Genomic DNA, 22360 nt, shown 5'->3' on the forward strand with positions numbered 1-22360 from the left:
TGGCTGAACAGGGGCTTATACGCAGAGCACAGGAAGACTAGAAATGCAGTAGTAGGCATGGAGGGCCCTGAAATAAATGTGCATCTGCTCGTCTGCCTTATGTTTCTGCATTGACTGTCACGTTTTCAATAGAAGTGCACTTCCTGTTCTACTCCAATAAACGCAACATTACCCACTCCAGTGTGGGGCAGTCCTTCAGTCAGTGCAGAACTTTTTCAGCACATCCGAGTCAGCTCTGTCATTTTTCCAGCATTGTAGTACAAGATTTGTTAAACTGGTTTAGCAGAATATGAGCAGTATACTCTTAAATTAGCTGCTTATTTGTATGCACAAGTTCAGGTCCTCAGTTTGGTTGCATGACAAATTTCCATACCTCAATAGATACAAGAAACAATTTTATTACAGTTTAATAAAATCCAAACAGTAATAATTACAACAATATAATGACATACATTTCTTTTGGTACGTATACAGCCCATGTCTTGGCAGTGTATAAATTCAACTATACACCGCAAGTACTGTGTCCTGACCACTATTATTCACATGTGTAAAACCATCACAGCAATTCAACAAATATCACAGTAATTAGTGACATACACTTTGTAAGTGCTTTACATGAGCATAATGTATACAAATGGTCCCTGTGTACCTACACATGACTAGTGCCACCCGAGTACTATTACTCACAGGTGTAAAACCAACAAAGCAGTTCTTTAAAAAATATCACAGCGCTTAGTGACGTACATGCTGTAACTCCCTTGTAGAAACTTAATAAAAACACGTGAGGACACAGAAAGCTAGCAGTGGGCATACATGGGAATACCACCGCCTCAATACTAATTCACAAGTGTAAAACCAACCAAGCAGTTCTTTAAAGAATATCACAATGCTTAGTGACATACATTTTCTAACTAGCTTATATAAGCTTTATACAAACATGAGAACATACACAAAGCTAGCGGTGCACCCGCATAGAAGTGCGGCCATCTGAACACGATTATTTGCAAGTATAAGCTCAACAGAACAGTTCGTTATAGTGACGCACATATTGTAACTGCCTTATACAAGCTTAGTGCAAGCACAAGAATGCAGAAAAATATAAATTAAAAACTTGCTCTATGCATACACAAACAGATCAACACAAATGGTAAACACCGCTTTGAAGACAAATGTGACTGTGGCAAAGCGCAGTGCTGTGCCGGTTGAGATTGCCACCCACAAAAGTATTGAGCAATGCTTAAACCACCGGCAATAAAGTGCTGAAAGACTGCGTCTCTAACGTAACTATTTTCATTCAAATTTCTTGAATATAGGGCTCGCTTGCAGATAAGGCATCTGATCCAACTGACCTGATTTTACACCTGCTACATGCATACAATGCACTCAGATATAACTGTTAATAATAATTATAAAAGGCATTTAAAAACTTGATAGTATGATGAAGATGCATGACTAGAAAAGTTCTGTCCCCCTCGTAAAAAGGTGTAAGTACGACACATGTTCTTTTTTTCCTCAATTTTTGCATTAATGGACAGTCGGGAACCTCGAACCGACAAAAAAAAAGATACTGCTATGTTAGTAGTGTTATGAATAATTTTTTTGTGAAAGCTTTTTTACAGACAAGTTGCAGTCTCGTTTCTGGAGGTTGAGCTGTATCTTGCAAAATAACTTGAAAAGTGGTCACATGGGAGCATGACACTATATCATAATGTTAGTTTCAGTTGACTCTCTTGCCCTACAAGTCGCTGCTCACTGTGGCCAGTGATGCAACAGCAGTGTCTGTGTGATTTTCATCACACTTCTGTCCTATGCCATTCTTACCAGAGTTGGCGGCACATAGATACCCAAATTTCGATAGTGTTGCTTTCTCAGGTGGTTGCTTTTGGTTTGCTCAATATCAGTTGGCACTTCAGCTGCATCAAACTTCTTTTTTACCTCTTCAACAACAACATCAACAACAATCTTATGACACCTGTGTTGTCCTTCTAGTTGCCTACAAAGACCAGTCAATCTAGCAACAACACTGACAGTCTCTACTATCTTGTAATGGGGGAGAGGTGTGTCCCACCATGTGTTCCACATTGTTGTCACTATGTGGGCTGGCTGGGGAGGCAACAACTGTAATATGTTTGCATTTGCATATATTAAAGTGATGCTTGTACTGTGTTATAACACCTAACTTAGTCTTGCACTTGCTGCACAATAGCACTGGTTCACAGTCGTGGTGAAAAGCTTTTGTATGTTGAGCAAATGAGTTGTATCCACTACAAAAAAAGTCAGTGATAGCACACATGTTGCTCTACCAGGCCTGGTGTGGTTCCTTCTGACACTGCTGCTGATGCTGACGCGCTGCTGCTTGCCTCGTACACTGTGGCAGCTGCAGTAGACATGCCAGTCTCTGTATCTATTGCTGCCGTGTCATCTGTCATGGTAACTTCCAAGTGGTATCGGGCTCACTTCTGCAACAGAGATGTTGTTTGCCCCTTGAGGGCTCTCATGATCAGAGCCAATAATTTCGTAGGCATTGTCTCCTGCATCGAAGAACCAATAAGAACACTATGAATTAATAAACATAGCTCTAAAAAGTACGGACATCAAGACTTAACCACAAGCTTTGCACATAAGTGACCGGGCTTAATGAATAATACTTGCAGGAGGAGTTACACAATTGTTTGTGTATATTACAGTAAAGCCTCATCAGAAGATATTCAAGAGGCACGGGAAACATGTCTCTCGAAACCAAAAATTTTGAGACACTGAGGAGCCAGACTAGATCACTTTATTATGCATCATCACTAAAGTATGTTTTGATATATCTGAAGGAATAAATGCTCAGGGTGGCTTAAAGGGCCCCTAAACCACTTCTCAACATTTTTTGAACATTTCAAGTAAACACGCGTATCGAAATCAGAATGCCGTCACGATCGATGAAGCCAAATGCCAGAGTGCGTAGCACTGCCGGAGCACCACAATATGAAGAAAATGACCCCGTGCGCCTCTCTGGACCTATCCTGCACCCCCCAGTTTGTCCTGACGTCACCAGGCTGTCTCTGATGATGTCACCAGTTTCCGGTGCTGTCGATTGGTCGAACGAAAGTGTACGACTGTTGGCAAGGCCTGCAAGCAAATACACACACTCCTTCTTCCTCGTCGCGTTGCGCGCGATGCCATTGTGGGCAGCCAATGGGGGCAAAGAACAGAAACGCCAACAGAAGGGTCTCCCTATTAGGCTCTTCAACACGAGTCACCATACAGTTCCGTTGTATTAGCGCCACCCCTCGCAGGACGATGGGCCAGCGCGGCAGCAACAGAGCTCGTTGGTGTTGGCCTGTCCCGTAACATTTGGAGGTGTACTAGGCAAGGAAAAGACGATACTGTCCATATGGCGTGTACCAGATGAAAGAGTAAAATGAGTGGGGACTACTTTTCGATAATCAAACACACGTAGCTCCACTATTACTGCACCGTTTCGAAAAATTCTCGTGGCTACCTGTTCATTGCCTTATTGTGTAGAACTGCAACACCGCAACTAAATTTCAACCTCGGTGGTTTAGGGGCCCTTTAAAGAAGACATTCACAGCTTTTCAGTGACTGTAGATTGTGTTAGCTTCCTTCCCAACTTCTGGAATTTAAACACTTCACTTTGCAAGCCTTGTTGCTCGCAGTACCTTTGAGGAGCTCTTAGACGCTCGTCAGCTTCAACTGCCGACACTTTCTGCCCTGCACTGTCCTCGTTGCCCTCCTTTTCTGGTTCATGCTAAAAGAGACATGCGCGACTGACTTGTGTAAGGATTGCGTGATCTTTACGCCCTTCGGAGCACACAAGGTGCACAAAGTGAATGTGTCTGGGTTGTGTCCCTTCGAAGTAGTGAATACTTAAAAAGTCATCCTTAGTAACAAAGGTGTCTCTTGTATACAGTATTGTTAACGTGGCAAACATCAGAAAACCAACTAAACCATTTTCAGATGTCTCTTACAACCAAGTGCATCTTGTAATGAGATTCTACTGTACTGAATATTTTTCAACTATGGATCATCTGCATGTACATATAGTCACAAAGACATGTTGTGTGGAATGGCGAATCGGGAAACAGTTCGTACTCTTACTTTTTGTCCCTAACATAAGCAGCTGATAACAATATGATAAAAAAGCAAGCAATGAGGCTAGAATGCAACATAATCCTTCAGCTCTAAACAGTTTTCTGGGCCCACATCATTCCCTCATATGACATAAGGAAACAACTTGATTGCAGTAATGGCTGCATGTGATCTGAGTTGATTGAAACAAACTATACGTAAGGTTGTCCTGTATGTAATTTTATCAGAGTGCTTTTTAGATGTCTTGCTGGTGATCCTGGCTGCGCGATGCTTCTCATGCTTTTTGGCACGATTCCTGTGTTTCCACTCCACTTTTTTTTCAGATTTTCTCCCTTTTCCTTTCCCCCTTGTGTAAAATAGCACACTTGAAGTATCAAATCTGTTGAACTAACGTGTGTATCAAACCTGTTAACATGCGTGCTTCTCTGTGGTCTGTGTTGTATTTTTGCGCTGCACAAATAAATTCAAGATGAAAGATGGAACGTCCCTGCCTTTAGTTTAATTGTGTGTGTGTGTGTGTGTGTGTGTGTGTGTGTATATGTCTCTCTCATGTTTTGAAATATATGTACATTCAGGAGTGCCTGCATGCCCTTCTCTCCTGCTCCAGTGACGAAAAGGAGAGCCTGTTTATGTACCATAGTAAAAAATTCAAAGGTTTTCGCTGTGCCCATTACATCCCTTATCATATGGATCTGTCACAATACAGAGTAGCAGTGGTCCATAATACTAGGCCATCCCAACATAATTATAAATTAACACATACCGACATGCTGCGAAACAGCTGTTGCAAAGCCGCTGGTGAAGGCAATTTCCGCAGCACTGCAGTGGTACAGCCGAGTTCCACCTGTATAATGACAAATCTATATGCGTGTTAGCAACTCAGTAGTTGCTGATGGTTTCATAAGCTTTACACTACACAATAAAGTAATCTAGACAACTTTGTTGGAACAAATGCACATAATTAGGACACCACTTAAACACTAACACGATTAATTGCCCCCAATCTCTCACTGGCTAAGGGATAATACTACTGAAACATCGGTGGAGAGCTCAGATTAACACAGCCCATAAAGGACAAGCGTTCTTTGAGGAAAACAGCTATAACAGCGGTTAGTTTTCTTGATCATTTTATGTGGTAGCTTTGATTTAAATGTCATGCAGTACTATGAAATACGAAGTGCCGCATTTCTAGCAGCAGAAGGCGTCGTCAGGCTCATGGTACAACAGATTTTTGCACTGTTTGTCAGTGAGCCGACACATACAAAGAAAACCGAATTCACACATACATATACTGTGTCAAGTGCACTTCTCCTTCTGAAAACGCAGCCACCAGTTCCAATGTTGCTGAAAGGAAAGGTTATATAAAGTGCGAGACTGCATGGAGCTGCCACTTATGACTGTAAATGTATGGTCTGCTGATTGCAGAGGTAGTCACATGCTATTTCTAGTCTCTTTTAGAAGCATTACTAAAGAATAAATTAAAATCTATTCATAAGTCACGAATTTCATGCATCCACAGTTTGGCGAAATAACCTGTGAGAAAAAGACATGTTTACCTGGAATAGCAACCTTTTTTCCTGCTGCAAAACCTTCCTTCGAATTAATGAAATAACTTTACAGCGTCATAATACGTTTCTCGCAACTACTTGCCGGCAGTGGCGAGTTAGTGTTTATATCCGACTCATTGGGCGACAATACTGCCGAACACAAATGCTTCACGAACACGAGAACACGTCCCTCGCAGAAAATAGCAACCATGTATGCCTCTGTGAGACATGATCGCACCTTTGTGGTCAAAATGTACATTAGAACGACATCACCATCTCATTAAAAAAGAAAGCCTCCGTACAAGGCAGCCGCCAACTGCATAATGTGAAATTGCAACTGATGTCCACTTACTGGTCACTTTTGGCAGTTGACTGGGTGCTGAGAAATGCACGTCCTGGGTTGTCCTTGCAAAACATACAGGGTTATGTCAAATGTTGAAAATATATATATGCCGGCATTTCACCAGTCGCAAAACAAACGAGTAAACTAATAAACAACTGTAATGTAAACAGAGTACACATCATAAGATAGGCTGCCAACTGTTAATGCATTACGCAAAAAACCTAATGCATAGGAAAGACTATATGTATACACACGAAGCTGACACACAATTTAATTCGCTCTAGGTTTTTCCGTGCAGTATATTGAAATTATTATGTCTCGTGGTTAGAGCAAAATTAGTGTAAATTACGAACTAAATTATCTACCCTGGAAACTTTTCTTCAATATGCACCTGTGCGCGCTTCGAACGAGTAGCGTTGTAAAATTTACGTACATGGCATTTAACATAGTTGAACACGGATTTCCTTTGCCCTGTGTCGTGTACAGTGAGCTACATATATCTGCCCCCCCCCCCTTTTTTTGTACTAGCCATACTGCGTGCCACTGCACCTATACGCACGTCAATAAACCTCACGACACAGAAATAAAAAAAAGCGCCAATCACCCATGCCTGCATGTTGTAGTGGGCCTAACCTAACCAAGCATGGGCTGTTGCTTTTTATAGTAAACACAGGCACCGTGCTCATTGCAAGTATGTATCATGGCGCTAAGCAAAATATTCAATTTCATTGTACCACTATTTTTTTATCACATGGATATATCTGTTGAGAGGCAAGACAAAAAGCAGTCACTTCTCAGAACTAATCAGCTTTCTTAAAACACATTTTTAACTTTTCAATGACACTTGCTGCTATGTGTTTGTCTCCAGAGAGCATACTTGATTTGACTTTCCAAACAGAGACATTACATAAATATACCATGTTAAGATGACTGCCTGGAGCACGTGAGAATTTTCATCTTCGTGTAACATACTCTATCTTGATTTTGTTGACATTTGGTCAAATGGTACACCCAATATACCCACATACTAGTTTTCTTGTCCAAATAACATGCCAATCTATTTAGATTTTTTGGCATTGGCTCCTCTGCACTACGTGAAGTCGCGCTGCACTGGCTCTTTCACATCCTCGTGTCCTTGCAGCTGCCTTCTTGCGTTATATAAAGCGGGTGCCTGAAAAATATCGTATGCAAAAGTCAACACAAGGGCATGGTGCAAAACAACATCAAGACAGTCAAGGCCATGGAAATAAAAAAGTCTTAGCTCTTAGTCTTCCTAGTGAAATGCATGCAAAACATCCAAATGACTGCAACAGTCAACTGCTAAACTAACTTCAATTTTTAGATTTAAGCAAAAAAAACAAATAAACCACAGTTCATCCTTGTTTTTCATGAATGTTAGAATACTCCTGCTAATGAATAGAATATTGGTCATTTTCAGACGTCATAGATCTGTCATGAGTCTGGTGTATCGCAAAAACCACTTGTGACACATCCTAAGCACGTGCCCAGTGTGCCCCCCCCCCGCACCATCCCTGGTTGTGCCACTGCTGAAGCCATAATTTGAGGATTATAGCTGCAAACATGATGCTCAGTAGGGATGAAAATATTGTCCTTCAGCTCAATGGATATATGGATGTGCCTATAAAAAAGGGCAACAAGGCTTGTTATGGCAAGCTTACCCACATTTCAATACTAACAAGTTCACTGCGGCCTGCATCTAAGCTTACTAAAGGGCATGAACTTATTTTCATGCATGAGGTGCGCAGTGGAGTTCATTTTTGACAGACCCGACTACTGCTGCAGTTTGAAATCTAGCATTTTAGATTCTTGTAGGCATGTAAAAGTTGCAGTTAAACCGCAGTTATTAGTTTATTACACCAGCCTATTGTTCTGTGTACGACAGACTGGTAACACGGAATTAAAGCAACATTTTATTTTGATATTTTATTTCTCTACTAAAAATATTCAAGCGATAAACACATCTTGATCTGCCATGCTATAGCTAAATGCACACATTACGCTTGTAACCCCCAGAGGAAGGCTGATTTAGCTGTTCATATGACATAACTCTGACACGCCAACTCATATTAGCAAATGCACAGGCATGTCCAAAACAATAAGCGTATGCAAAGCGCCCCTGCAATTGTAATTCCACACAGCAGCCGTTATATTCGATGCCGATGCGTAACTAGCTGCTCGACAATTCACCGAGTTCGTAGACATAAGCATCCTTTCAGTTTCGCACCGTGCACGAAAACCGCAACAGGAGACAAAACCAGACCTATAATCACACCATTTCAACATGAGCAAAAACAGTTCAGTCTAAGGGATAAACACTGTGAGAGCGATTTAGTGCGCGACGGCGACGAGCGACAAAACGGGCCGTCGCTTGAACAGATGGCTCGGTTCTGGAAATCTAGAAATCGTCGCCCAGAAGTGCTATGAGCGACTAGCCAATAGCGCGAAGCCGGAACTGGATGTACATACATCGCTCAAATACTACCGATTGTCGCGCGGAACGAGCAAATGATTCAATTTTTATACGTGCAAGGATAAGAACGTACTGCAAGACCTCCGGAAATATTTTATGCTACTTTTTATAGTAAAATACATCAACGTAAATTACTAAAGCACGCGTCACGCGTCACTGCAGCCCTCATGCCGGCAACACCGGGGAGGCGTCGCTCAAAATCGTCGCTCGCACGGAGTACGACTTGTAGGCGACGAGCGAACGCGACAGCCATCTCCGTCGCGTCGCTTGTAGCTGCCGCGCGCAAGATCGCTTATATGGGGTTTATACTTTTTTCAGCATAAAACATGGATTCCTCATGCGTTTTCAGTAAGTTCAAGATAACGCGCCCAACTGACCTCTTGCAGCATGCAGCTGAATGCCTGCGGCAAAGTTTCTAACTAGCACTGGTGCTGCACGTAACTTCAGTGGTCGCAGATTCCCCCTGCGCGAGACACCGTCAAGCGCGCGGTTTATTTATAAAAAAAAAAGCATGCTGCCAGCAAAATGACGCCTTCTGTTATGTGATTCCTTAGTTCAACAGCGTTCCGTACACAGTAGACTGCCAAACTGAATAAATTCCAACACACAAAACGCACGCTAATCACGCTCCGCATAGGCTTGGAATCACGGGCTGGTGAACTAACCATTTTAAGCGTCCTCTCGCCTGGCGTCTTATTGAACATACCATAGTTCTGGCAGCGTTTGCGATTTTTAAAGCTCTTACGGACAACGGCAAAGTGATAAAATCACATGCAGTTATCGCGACGACTGGCTTTTTCGATTGACATCGAGAGACACAGCGCGCATGCCTAGTCCGTTGTCAATCGCGTCGGCTAAGCGCAGCGACGACTTCCTGGCGATAGCATGACATATACGGACAATGTGCACCTAAGTTAGAATTCACTTACCGTGGAGGATTTGCTGTTATATCCAAGGCATGACGAACGACTGTCGTGTTTTTGTGGCGACGCGAGATGGCCGACATACGATCTCCCTTGGCTGGCCTTTGCTGCTGCTGTGCTGCTCGGCGGAGGGATCACCTTTCTCCGGTGCTGTGTTGTTCCGCGATCTTGAGCGCGCGCGCGCGCGGTGGAGCCACTCCGAGTGAAAAAGTAGAGCGCTCGCTACGCGTTCCTTTGAACTGCGGCGGCCTGTTCTCTTAAGGCGCGCTCACACTAGCGGGAGACTTCCCGCAGCGGCACAGCGTCAACGTCGATGCTGCGTCGCAGCTGCTCGGAATGACGATCACACTGCGCGCGTTTTCTCGCTGCGGTTGTCTTGGAATGTAGAGAGAGGAGGCGTTGAGGGAGGACCCTAACGAGCAGAGAGGGAAGGGGATAGTCATGTGACACCAGATTTCCCACGTGGTCGTCTTGACCGTCTGCTAGCTCTCCTCGCGTCGCCCTTTTTGTCACGAGGATGGCTGGTGGCAAAGCAACCGCCGAGTGTCCCGCAGCACGCGCGCAGCCTCTGCCTCCGCCGACGGGGTCACTGAACTGGGACCGACGTCACGGTTCGCGGTCGGCCCCCATTGGCTGTTCTCGTCAGCGGCGCGGGAAAAATAGGTACCCGACCCATCGCTCTGCGGGACGGCACAGCAGCCTGTCTGCGGGAGAAAAACCGGTTTGTGCGGGAGGCGGCTCGCGGAAAACGTTCTGCGTTGCCCGTTTTCCCGCCACTGTGAACGCGCCTTTAGAAGCAAAACGATGTGTTCTTTGCTCAGCGTGCATGAATGATACATTGCCATGTTCGGGCCCAGCCACCTACAGTTGAAGCAGAAGATTACGCTACGTTTTGTTTTCTATTGCCGCAAGAGTCTCTCTTTTCTATTGTCGCAAGAGTCTTTTCACTCTCTCTCTCTGAAGGGGAGAGTGAAAAGCACATTTCACTCTCTCCTTGGTGACAGAGTGAACAATGCATTTCACTCTCCTCGACATTTTGCGAGAGTAAAACGACGCTTTGAAGAGTGAACCGGCAGCTTCACTCCTGCGATACCCTTCCTAGTTTTTAGAGTGTAGCACGTGGTCACCGGAAACCGAACAGTGCCCAGACCTCGATTTATACTTAAAACTGATATATTAAGAAATTCTAGGGTAAACGTGGCATTGCCGGAAACGCAAAAATTTGACCCCCGCTCAACACCAAATCCTTAAAGAACTTGCGAAAAGGAATGATATTGTAATAAAACCAGCAGACAAAGGCGGCAGTATCGTAATCTGGCCTATAGAAAAGTACAAGAATGAGGCCTCTAAACAACTGAGCAACCACACCCATTACAGAAAACTCGACTCTAACCCAACTTCAGATTACAGCAATATTGTGATAAGCACAATAGCAGAGCTCCTGTCCAGGGAACTAATCACGCAATCTGAATATCGCTTCATGATGCCCAAAAACAAAACAGCAAACCGCTTTTACCTTCTTCCTAAAATACGTAAAGTTCCGGTCGAAGAAATATTTACAGCAGAAATCCCAGGTCGGCCTATTCTGTCTAATAACAACACACCTACTGTGTATTAATTAAGTAATTGAGTAGTAATTGAGTACTGAGTTTAACTGAGTAAATTTTTAAATCACAACCTGTCAAACATACCCACCACCCTCCCATCTTTCGTTCAAGACACGCCGCCCTTCCTTCGAATTATCGACGGCATCGACGCCAACCAAATCCTTCCCGACCGCGCTATTCTATTCACTTTGGATGTTTCTGCCCTTTACAACAACATTCCCATGAGTGAAGGAATTGAAGCCGTTTCTAGATCCCTCGCAATCAATCCCCAAGCGCATGCTCCTGAAGTTTACTTATCGCTCCTTAGGTTAGTTCTCACCCTCAACTATTTCGAATTCTATTCTATAAACTACCTGTAAATTTTCGGCACTAGCATGGGTACGCCATTCACTCCCACGTATGCGAACATTTTCATGGGACAGCTTGAAGCAGACCTGCTGAAATCCAACCCTTTAAAGCCCCACACCTATCTTCGTTACATTGACGACATATTTATAATATGGGAACACGGCACAAGCGCCTTAACCGACTTAATTAGCCATTTCAATCGCTTTCACTCGAGTATTAAATTTACTGCTCACCACTCGCCTAGTCAGATCAACTTCCTGGACACGACGGTCTAGATAGAAAACGGAAAACTGAGAACGACACTTTACCGGAAGCCTACAGATAGCCAGCAATATTTAGACTACAACAGTCATCACCCGCGACATTGCAAGCAAGGAATTTTTGTCGGACAAGTGAAAGGTATAAGAAGAATCTCCAGCGAAGACCGCGATTATATCCACCACCTAAATGACCTTAAATCAACGCTAGCAGAAATGAACTATCCCCAAGTTGCTCTCGATAGAGCTTATGATGCCGCGTCAAGATTGGAGAGACAGTCGGAATTGGCGAAGAGACAGCGCACATTAGAATCTGACAGACCGCCGGCCTTTATAACAAAATATTCTAATGCACTCCCAAACATAAACAACATCCTAAGAAAACACCACTGAATGTTATCAAGTAACGAGCGTCTGCGGAAAGCGTTCCCGGATGTTACCTATCGCCGAAACAGGAACATTAAAGACATACTATAGTGCACGCAAAAGACAGCCAACAGCATTCCCCCGTAATAAAAGCATGTTGTCGCCCTAGGTGCAAAACCTGCAGGCACCTTCAAAGTGACATTAAAATTAAATGCACCGCAAATAGTTACACACATGAAGTCAAATCTAGCTTCACTTGTACAAGTTCGGATGTGAGTTATATGCTTGAATGTTCCTTCTGTAAGAAACAATATATCGGTGAAACAGGACAATCAATGAACGTCAGATTAAACGGACATCGCGCGGACACAGCTAAAAAGCTTCCCTAAGCCGTCGCCGAGCATTTCAACCAACCAGGTAATAACTTTGATGAACTTAAACTCTACATCTTACAGTCAAATTTCCGTTCTGAACGAGAAAGAAAATACAGAGAATCATAGCTTATCCATAAGTACAAGACATTGCAACCAATAGGCATAAACGTTTCGAAGGGTGCTTTAGAATCTATTCGCTTTGCTAAACTTCAAGCTATAAGCAACAACACTTAGTTCGATTTCTTGGCGTATCCCCCCCCCCTTCTTTTTTTCTCCGCTTTCCTTTCTTTTTTTTTTCAGCGGGCGTGTCAGACGCCCTTGACACGCCGGCTAACGCGTGTGCGTTGACAGACCGGGGTGGGGGAGGTGCCCTGGCTTTGACCTTGTGCACAGGGTTCCTTTATTCTAAATTCGACACGCTAACACATTTTCCCTCGTTTCCGCATCCTCCCGCCTCACACCCTCTTCCCTTTAGAAGAACCCCACCTATATATACTGTGGCGAAGAAAGCGTAAGTCGCCTTGAAGAAGACAAGTCCACTTGTCGAAACGTTGGCTCCTGCAATGACCTTGTTCACGTTTTGCTCATCCTATTGCATTTATAGCATTATATCTTTCTAAAAGCGAAATGAATGCAAAAAAATTAAAACGCAGTTGCTTTCCACTCTGTGAAGTATAACCAGCGAAGTTTTGTATGTGGACCCCTTAAAGGGGTGGAGACATCAAAATTTTCGTTCATGCGTTTGTTGATTCAAACGTTGCGTCATGCTAAAGGGAGCAAGTTACACACAGCGGGATTCATACATATCTGATAAATAATTTAATAATAGCATTTCTATACCGAGCGATTTCGGTTTCGGTTTCTGGGCTCCGGGGATGCTATGACGTCACAGAGGAGGAAACGCAACTTGACTTGGTCACGTGGGCCACAAAAAGTAGTGACGTACAACGATGCTGCGTCGCCTGCTCGCGCGTACGTTTGCTCTCCCAGGAGAGGTAAACAACTGGCGATTCGAAGTGCATGTCGCGATTTTTATAATTATTGCGAAGAGCCACAACAACGGTAAGAATATATTGCGGCTTGTGAGAGTCGGTGATTCATTCCGAAGCGCCGTAAGCTTTAGCTTTGAAGTGAATCGGAAAAGGCCTAGCGACGATATTGGCGGCGCCGAACGATCAGAGGCGGTGAGGCTGCCGTCGGTGCCAGAGTGACGACTCCTCGGTCGCTGATTGGCCGCTTCGCCGTACGACTGCCACACAAATGGGTCCCGGGCCCGTCCTGTCTACGGCGAGGAAATCTCGCCGTTCGCGAGCAAAACCGCCGTCGTACGGGGGCCTGCGAACGGCAAACGGCGTGCCGTGAATCTCCGTGCCGGTAACGTGGACGGGCCCTCACATTGAGAAAGGCCAAGCGAACGAGAGACCGCTCCGAGCTGCCGAACTATGCGACTATGTGAGGAGAGAAGCGGACAACACGAACGCCGCATATCCCGGTCCTTTTCGGAGTCAGCCGGCTAGTGTTACACGCAGTTTGCCGTTCGCGCGCCGCCGTGCGGCATTCGTGTTGTCCACTTCTCTCCTCTTGTGTCTGTGTCTGCACGCCTTACGCCTTCTTTGCATTAAGAAAGGATTTCTATATGCCTGTACCTCGGTCATAGCTTGGTCGCTCGGCTCGGCAGGTTCCGTTATCGGCACTTGATCGCTACTCATCATACGTCACGTCTTGTGCTAGTGTGCTATGACGTCAATATTTTCGTTCCTCCTCTGTGACGTCATAACTGCCGCGCTAGCGATGGGTCTCGACCACGAGAAGGAGTTTTTAATGACTTTTTGGAGCTTAATTAAAATTATTTTGAAATGTTTGCAGCGTCCAATACCTCGTTCTGGGTGTCCTTGCATACGGAAGCAGCCTACAACATGATTTTTATAGCCTCAAAATTTGGTGTCCCAACCCCTTTAACGGCGAACTGCACCTCCGCCCCGGGTGCGCCTGGCATTGCACTACCTTCAGGATCGGCCCACGTATGACGAGTTCTTGACGCCTGCGTCACCTCTACCGCGGGTCGGTCCGGCATTGCACTATCTTCGGGATTTTATTCTACACGTGGACACGATAGTGGGGAAAGTAGCCCTTAAAAGGAAGGTTTAGCTCTGGAGTTCCTATCTATTCATTTTTCTTGGCAACCATTGCACCAAATTTGGCGAGGTTTGCTTCATTTAAAGAAAACTTAGAATCTAGTGACTGTTGGCTTCGAATTTTTCATTTAGGTCATCATTTGTTTACTGAAAATTGGCAGAAATTGCAAATTTTCAGAACAGGGTCATGCAGGAAAATTCTGAGAACGCAAATTTTATTGTTTTTTTACTGAACCAAATAAACACGGAAAATTCTGAAATACATTCAATTATGACGTCATATGGAAGTAGGATGCCAATGCAATGCTCTGAAATAAAATTTGTAATTGCACCTAGTTTCACACCTGAACAAAAAAAATTTACCCCCAACGAACTTTTGCTTCTTTGCAGAAATTTCAAAGAGCGCTCACGTGATCAAAACATTTTGTGCAACGAAAATACTTCGGTGAAACCTTATGCACACAATATCCATCTAGCACAATTTTTTTTTAAGGAAAATCAATGATGATCACTTTTGGGTCTGTCACGTTTCGTATGAAATGAGCGAAAACGAAAGCATCAAATTTACAACTATGTCTTTCGGCAACGAGAAATGATATCACAATTCTGTGCATTGCATATAACAGTACATCTTAAGCGGACAAATTTAATATATTACACATGAATCTAAAAAAAATTGTAATATGGAAATGCAGATTTTGAAGAATGGAAGCCATTTACAGAACCGCGATATCTGTTCTTGATGCAGAGCTAATAATTTGTAAACTTCCTGCTTCTATTTTTTTCGCACTTTCAAATTTTTGTAAATCTTTTACCAAAATTCAGGCCCTAAATAGAAGTTTCGCTTCCAACAGTCGCTAGAAGTTACCCTTATGTCACGAATCAAATAAATCTTATTAAAATTGCTCCAAGGATTATCTCAAAAAAGCGTTTCTGTGTTTTACATCTATTTGAATAAGCCGCGTCGGAGTTGGGCCCGAGGTAAAGCTTCCTCTTTACAGCTTCGCTGTTAAAGAAAAGAAGAAAAAACGCCTCAATCGTCAATATTGCCGCCCCAGATTTCGTCGCGATAGCACCGTCACCATCGGCACGACTCCGTGAGCAGCAACCAAGCTGTTCACTTTCGTTATCGTCCTTCCCTCGGCGGCAGCGCATCGTCTTGATTTCTTCGTATTTTTTCATTTTCATCTTTATTTTTTTTTAGCAAAATCATTACAAGGTTTGCTGCAAGGTAAGGCAAAATGAGGGCGTAATCCTCCTAAGGCCTCTACCTCGCTGGAGCAGCAGAAGTAGCAGTTTACTAATAAAACAAAGTACAACTAATAAGACAGAAAACTTGAAAACTATTTACAGCAAGATTTTAGACACATTGAAAAGTATCAACCGTTTGCCAAATAGCAAGCAACTAAATAAATACAGCACTGTAAAAAGTAAGAACATTCTGCTATTAACAAATGTTATACATTCAGAATATAACATTATTAACATTACTTTTGACATTAAACAAAGAAACTCCATTAACATGCGTTAAACACACTATTATCCGAAAATATTATGTATTGTATTGCATCTTTCAATTTGTGAATTGTTCTACAATTTATAGCTTCGTCAACAATGTTAGGGTGTGTATTGCATAAACATGTGCCAATGACGCACTAAATCTTCACCATCATTGCGACTTGCATCGCTTCTGCGACCAAGCAAGCTTTCGGCGGCACACGTTCACTGTTATATTGACACTAAAATTTTAAACTGCTTGCCTACGGAAAAACAGCGCGCATGAAATCGAAAGCGGACTGGCCGCAAGGAACATGCTCACGGGGCTATACTATTGATGACAGCATCACAAAAGGCTAGGTGCGGTAAGGTTGACTTTACAGGTTTGCAAGCATTGACTGACGGGATAGTTGCTTCATTATCACATAAAGAACAACGCTTAAAGTTGTTAGCGCAGCGTGTGAGTGGTTCCTCCTTTCTGTCCCGTCTGTCTGTCCCGTCTGTTCTGTCTGCGACTTTACAGATGTTCTTTCTCTGCGTCAGTCACGCCTCCCAAGAGCGTTCGGACGGCTCTGACAAAGTGTTTGTTCGAGTGGCTCTGACAGAAGCATGTTCATTCGAAATTATTTTGCTAGGCTGTATAATGTCGAGGACGGGCTCCGAACTGCTCATTTTCTTTAGCCACGTAAGATCGATTACTGAAAATTTAATTACTGTAGCTTTGTTAATTACGCACACAACTTCTCAATTTACTCCGCATCCAGAGGCTACCAATCTGAACTCTCGAATGATAAAAGGATGTCGCCACTACTTGTATTGGTGTAATAGTTTTGTTCGGTGCAGTTAAAAGCAGCCGGCGTATTGGTGCTCCCTATAAAGCAAGTATGAAAGCTTGGACAGGTAATCTTGGCTCAAATCAACTCCATGAGCTCAAGCACATGTGCCCAACCGTGCACTTCTGCCTTTATAACCGATTCTCCTACATTATACAAGCAGCACTTCAGCGCTATGGTACATGACACAAGATGTGCTGGAAAATTTTGCACCTTCCCAATTAAATACCTGAGCGTTGGTGGCATCAGGCTCGGTTTCCTGGCATCATTAGTAATAAAAGCAGCTGCCTGGGGAAAAGCATTGAATACATTTTCAGTACTTTATAGCATCTGGATGAGCGCGGACATGTTCGTCAGAACGAAAAGTGCTCAAGTATTAGGATGAGGGTTTCGCTGCATGTATTTTGGCTGTCTAATGTTAAGATCTAAAGAAAAGATACTGTGATCTTGTGACAAATAATTATGACATGAAATACGAGCTCCGACACAGTACCCGTGGTGGAACTGGCCTCTGGACTACTGGGCTACATTGAACCACGTAATGCTGGTTTCATAAATGCCAGTAATTGGAAAGTGTTTAGCTTTTGAATTTTTGGTATGCCGGTGCCGTTGTGCAGTTTTGTGGGCCCTTTTTACCACGAGCACTATGTTTCAGCTAATATTCAAAGCAACTCTATGCTATTTTTACTTATTTTGCTACACGGACAGCATGTCAATTAGCGTGCAATTGATACTTCATTAAGGGCGTTGCGTATTTGTGTTGTTTCTAGCAGGAGCGAGTAGTGTAAGAGATGACACTGGAGAGAAAGCGGTGAGCGAAGTCCGCCAAGAGTACTCAATGCCGTTTTGAAGAAAGCCTGCTACTTCAGTTGCTCAGGTCGCCAGAAAGGCTTGACTGGTAGCATACCGTTGGACGTATTTGGTAGCCGCATCGACAGACAGAAATTTTGCGGAAATAAACAAAGTAAAGGGGCCCAATGAATTGAATGGCCTGTTCGAGCTCTGGCATAGTTTGACAAACGAATGTCGCAAGGTATGACGCACTTCTTTTTGTCAGATGTAGAACTTTCGCAATTGGCGTTGTTTATAGGCGTCCCACTGGGTCTTTCGTTGAATTTTTCCGTCGATCTGAAACATTGCTTGATTCTCTATCGCCACCGAAAATACCTGTGGTAATTTTGGGTGACTTTAACATTCATTTGTTGCAACCTATTAACACATCAGTTAATGAATGTGTCGACTTGTTATCAACGTATGGCTTTTCAAAAAACAATATTCCTTTGCCTAATCGCGCCTCTGCCTCTAGTGAAACCTGAATTCATTTGTGTCTGACTAACCGTGATTAAAGGGACGTGAAAGCAGGGGTGCTTATAAGTTCTGTCAATGATAATTCACCTTTGTTCTGCATCGTTCCTAAACGCACCTCTCCACAGGTTACCACAGAACACTCGACAAAAACTACGCGATGATAACTAAGCGCGAAATAGATAATTTCCTTCAAAATATCGCATCTGTGAACTGGGATAAAATTATAGATTTAGAAAAAATCTGATTGAAACCTTTTATACAAAAGTTTTCTCGAGAAAATTATTGAAATTTACAAATACAGTGGAACCCCGTTCATACGTTGTTCACCGGACCGAGAAAAAAAACCTGACAGCCGGGAAAACGCAAGAGTGAGGAAAGCTTCGAAAATGGATGAAAAAGTGCAGCTTCAGCTATAGACAATTGATTTCCACAGAGTGCGCTTAGAACTTAAAAAAAGTGTAGAATAGTGGCTTGCCGTTTCGTTCACTCGCTAGAAATCACCACATGTTTCTCAATAGCCTGAGAGGCCGCATTGCTGTCAGCGTCGCTGTGAGGTGCGACGTACCTGCGGAGGAGGTCCAGAGCAGCGACAGCTTCTCCAAAGCTAGAATTTGGCGACTCCCCGGCATCATGCGGCTCGTGCTCCTCGTCGTCACCGCGCCACGGCAATGGCAACGGACGAATGAATATCGGCGGGAAATTTTGCCCTCTTTGGCGTAATCATGCTAACGTGCTAACGATTGTTAGTATTGCTGCGGAGCGCGCGCGTCCGAGCAGCCAGGTTGCGCGCAGCGCGGCTATGGTGGTTAGAAGGGGGAGGTGACGCCAGCGCCGGCATATCCGCCGAGAAAGCGCGATCCTCTCATTCATGCGCTGCCGCAAAGGCCGCGGTGGCGCTGCGGTCAGCTTGGCGATGCAGTCACGCGGTTGCGCGCGTGTGCAGCTTCCCGCGGTGTCTGGTCGGCGCGACAGCGTTCCTGTTTCTTCGCGGCTGCCAAAGTGTTCTCTCGTTTATGGCAATATGTGTGTCGCTGCTGACATGTTAATGCGAGTGCCGGACTTCGCCGAACAGATGAATTCCAACGAAAAAAACGCGAAGCAGCGTCACTTCTTCGCCCCTGGCTGCACGTCCGGCTATGAGTCGTCGAGGCAGCAGGGAGGGTGCTCTAAACTTAGGAGGGTGCTCTAAGTTGCATATTTGTTCAAGGTGGAACGTCTTAATTTCTTATTTAGTGGAAAGTGATATCCTTGCCTCCCCATTTCTTCGTGGGTGTTCAATGTTTTTCTTTCAAATTACACAGAAGCATGCGTAAATGTGATATCTTGTACTTCGAATTACCCTGAATGTATGATGTGCAGTGCTTTGCTATTATTACGATGTGCAATAAATTTTTGCTATGCTTTGTATTACCTGTTCTGAACCCCATTCACATTTTTTTAGGAGTAAGCTGACGCTTCATATTACTGAAACTTAAGGAGTGGAAGACACCGGCCAAAGAACAGCCAACCTTTCTTTCTCTCATTTAATACCCCTTTTAATTTCCTTTTTACATATTCCTTTATGCCCTGAGGCAATAAACAACGTTATTTAAAAAAATGCAATCGCACGGACCCGAAACATATTTCCATCCTAATTCTTTTGGTCTGTGTCTCCTACTGTCGTCATGCACTATCTTGACCACACGGGACTCATTCGGACCCTTCAATTTCTGAAACTGAAAGGATTCGCGAATAACGCTTTAGATACGCCGATGTGTTACGCAGCAGATGTATTCCAGAGGCAACCACTCGATTTTAATGGTTTTGTTTGTGGGGTTTCACGTGCCAAAGTTACTCAGGCTATGGACATGCCGTAGTTTATGCATGAAGGACTCTGGAAATTTCGACCACCTGCGGTTCTTTGACGTGTACTAACATCGCACAGCTAACGGGCGCCTTGTTTTTCGCCTCCATCGAAAAGCGGCCGCCGCGGCCGGGATGCCATCCCTCATCCTTGGGCACAACAATCGGGCGCCCTAACCACTGCACCACCACGGCTTAAAATTGCATTCTGTAAGCCGTAGTCACGTTCGACTAGCGTTTAATGAGCTAAACCATTGCTTGCAACAACATCACTGAAAGGCCGACGCGTTGCGTGCACGGCAGCTTGCGTCCTTGCGTATGCTCAAAGCCAGCTGCGCGTACCATGCATCGCATTACGGCCAACAGCGCCACCTACGCCAGGCTTGAAATGGAGGAGCGGCTTCCATCCGCCGTTGGCGTCACCTCTCCCTTCTAGCCACCGTAGCGCGGCGTGGTTTCGCGAGAAATGTAAACAAGAGAGGAGAGCTGGCCCGATAGGCGGAGCAACGCCATGAGCAACGCCAACTTCCGGCTTCCCTTTAGCTATAGCTTCCCGACGAGTGACGTCAGGGCCTCTCCTGAGTTTCCTCCCTCCGTGAGTCGACCCGTTCAACAAACCATGTGGTGACAGTAATCACAGTGATGATAGTGAGAGCATTTTTCACGAATGGCCACCTAGTGGCGGCCTCTCGAACTGGCGCGCTTCTTCTTGCAGCCAGTTCCATAGCCAAGCCCGGTCAAAACTCGTCAAAAGCCAAAGTGGCGGTTGGAGCGCGTTGCCTACTTTAGCCCAGGCGGGTTCGGGTTGCGACGCATCATGCGGGAACGTTTTCACAGCTACTACGTAACAGAGGGGTTCCTTATACATTGGATCCTATGGAAGCTATGCCGTGACCGGATGAAAACAACGCAGCAGTGAGGAACGTAACAGCGGGGTTCTACTGTATTCGTTTCCTTTGGTAACTGTTAGAAAGTTTAAGCAAGTGAGAAAACCCTGGATTACCTACGACTTTGTCAAGAGAATCAAAGCACGAGTAAGCTCTTCCCCAACTTCCTGAAATTTAAGGACACATAAATTTTCAAGCAATATAAAAAAATCAGGAACAGGTTAAATGCCGACATAAAGAAGTCACGTGTTGATTACTAGGCTAACAAATTGACGGACATTCTTTATGATCCTAAAAGAACTTGACGAACTCTAAGGGACTTATTGCGGTACACAAAAACAGCATTCCCCAGGAACTTACGTACGGCGCTAAAGCCCTAAGCGGTAAGTCCCTCGCTGAAGTATGTAATCAGCAGTTCTTGTGCTTTGGCTCCATTGGCTCGGAAGTTAGCGACAACATTACGACTATATTAACACCAGTTTGCAGGATACTATGTATCTTCGTCATGTTACACCTACAGAAATCGCACACATTATTAGCAATATAAAGAACAGCTCCTCTTGTGGTTATGACGGTATTAAAGTAGCACCAATTAAAGCAGTCGTGGATTTATTATGCAGTGTTCGTTGTGACATAACAAACATTGTGTTTTCTACAAACACATTTCCGGATAACACGAAAATCGCTACGATCGTCGTATTGCATAAAGGTGGCGTCACTGATTGCATCACTAATTACCGGCCAATATCCATACTTCCAGCTTTTTCTAAAATTATAGAAAAAGCCTTAAATTCTACAATAACTGGACACATGCATAAGCATAACCTTATATCCCCGAATTAGTATTGCTTTCAAAGGGGTAAATCCACTGAATCTGCGTTACTTGAAATACGTGATAAAACTGTTGCCTATAGAGAAAACCAATAGCACACAATAGGCCTATTTTGAGACTTTAATAAAGCATTTCATTCAATTAAACATGACATGATTTTTTCTAAATTACCCTTTTATAGAATCAGACGCATTGCACTAGACTTACTGCGTAGCTATCACACCACTCTCAATTTGTGGAAATCAACCGCATAAAATCAGATTTAGCAGACATTAGGTACGGCGTCCCGCAGGGTTCTATTTTAGGTCCTACGATTTTCCTGCTTTATATCAAATTGATATTGTTACGATGAAAAGAAGGAAGAAATCGAATTGGACTAGAGGAAGACGAAGTCTGGCAGTTGCCTGAACACCATATACCTCATTTAAATATACATTATTTTACACTCCTGGGCCAGCTTTCTTCCTGCAACATTTTGGTGGTAGGTGCGGGGTACAATCGCGGAACTTCGCAGCGGACGTCATCTACCTGCCATCTACTCAATGTCATTTACTCAATCATCTACCACAATGGCAAATCAACCGAGACAAGCAACAACGCCTCAGCAGCCCGTGCCAACGGTCATCCTCACTCATCCGCGGGACCCAGGGACATTTTGTGGCACGGACAATG

The 22360-nt window shown here is 44.1% G+C and overlaps 1 long non-coding RNA gene across 1 annotated transcript; it reads right to left on the bottom strand.

The window, feature by feature from the left end:
• Positions 1–382: 382 nt before the first annotated feature.
• On the bottom strand, positions 383–9598 carry LOC129385950 (uncharacterized). The gene is made up of 3 exons (XR_008613422.2): positions 9409–9598; positions 4862–7159; positions 383–2531 (listed from the first exon to the last, which is right to left on the bottom strand). It is a non-coding gene; the product is annotated as an uncharacterized lncRNA (long non-coding RNA).
• Between the last annotated feature and the right edge of the window lie 12762 nt (positions 9599–22360).

The sequence above is a fragment of the Dermacentor andersoni genome, chromosome 3 (genome assembly GCF_023375885.2).
Source record: "Dermacentor andersoni chromosome 3, qqDerAnde1_hic_scaffold, whole genome shotgun sequence".
In the NCBI taxonomy this organism is placed as follows: domain Eukaryota; kingdom Metazoa; phylum Arthropoda; class Arachnida; order Ixodida; family Ixodidae; genus Dermacentor; species Dermacentor andersoni.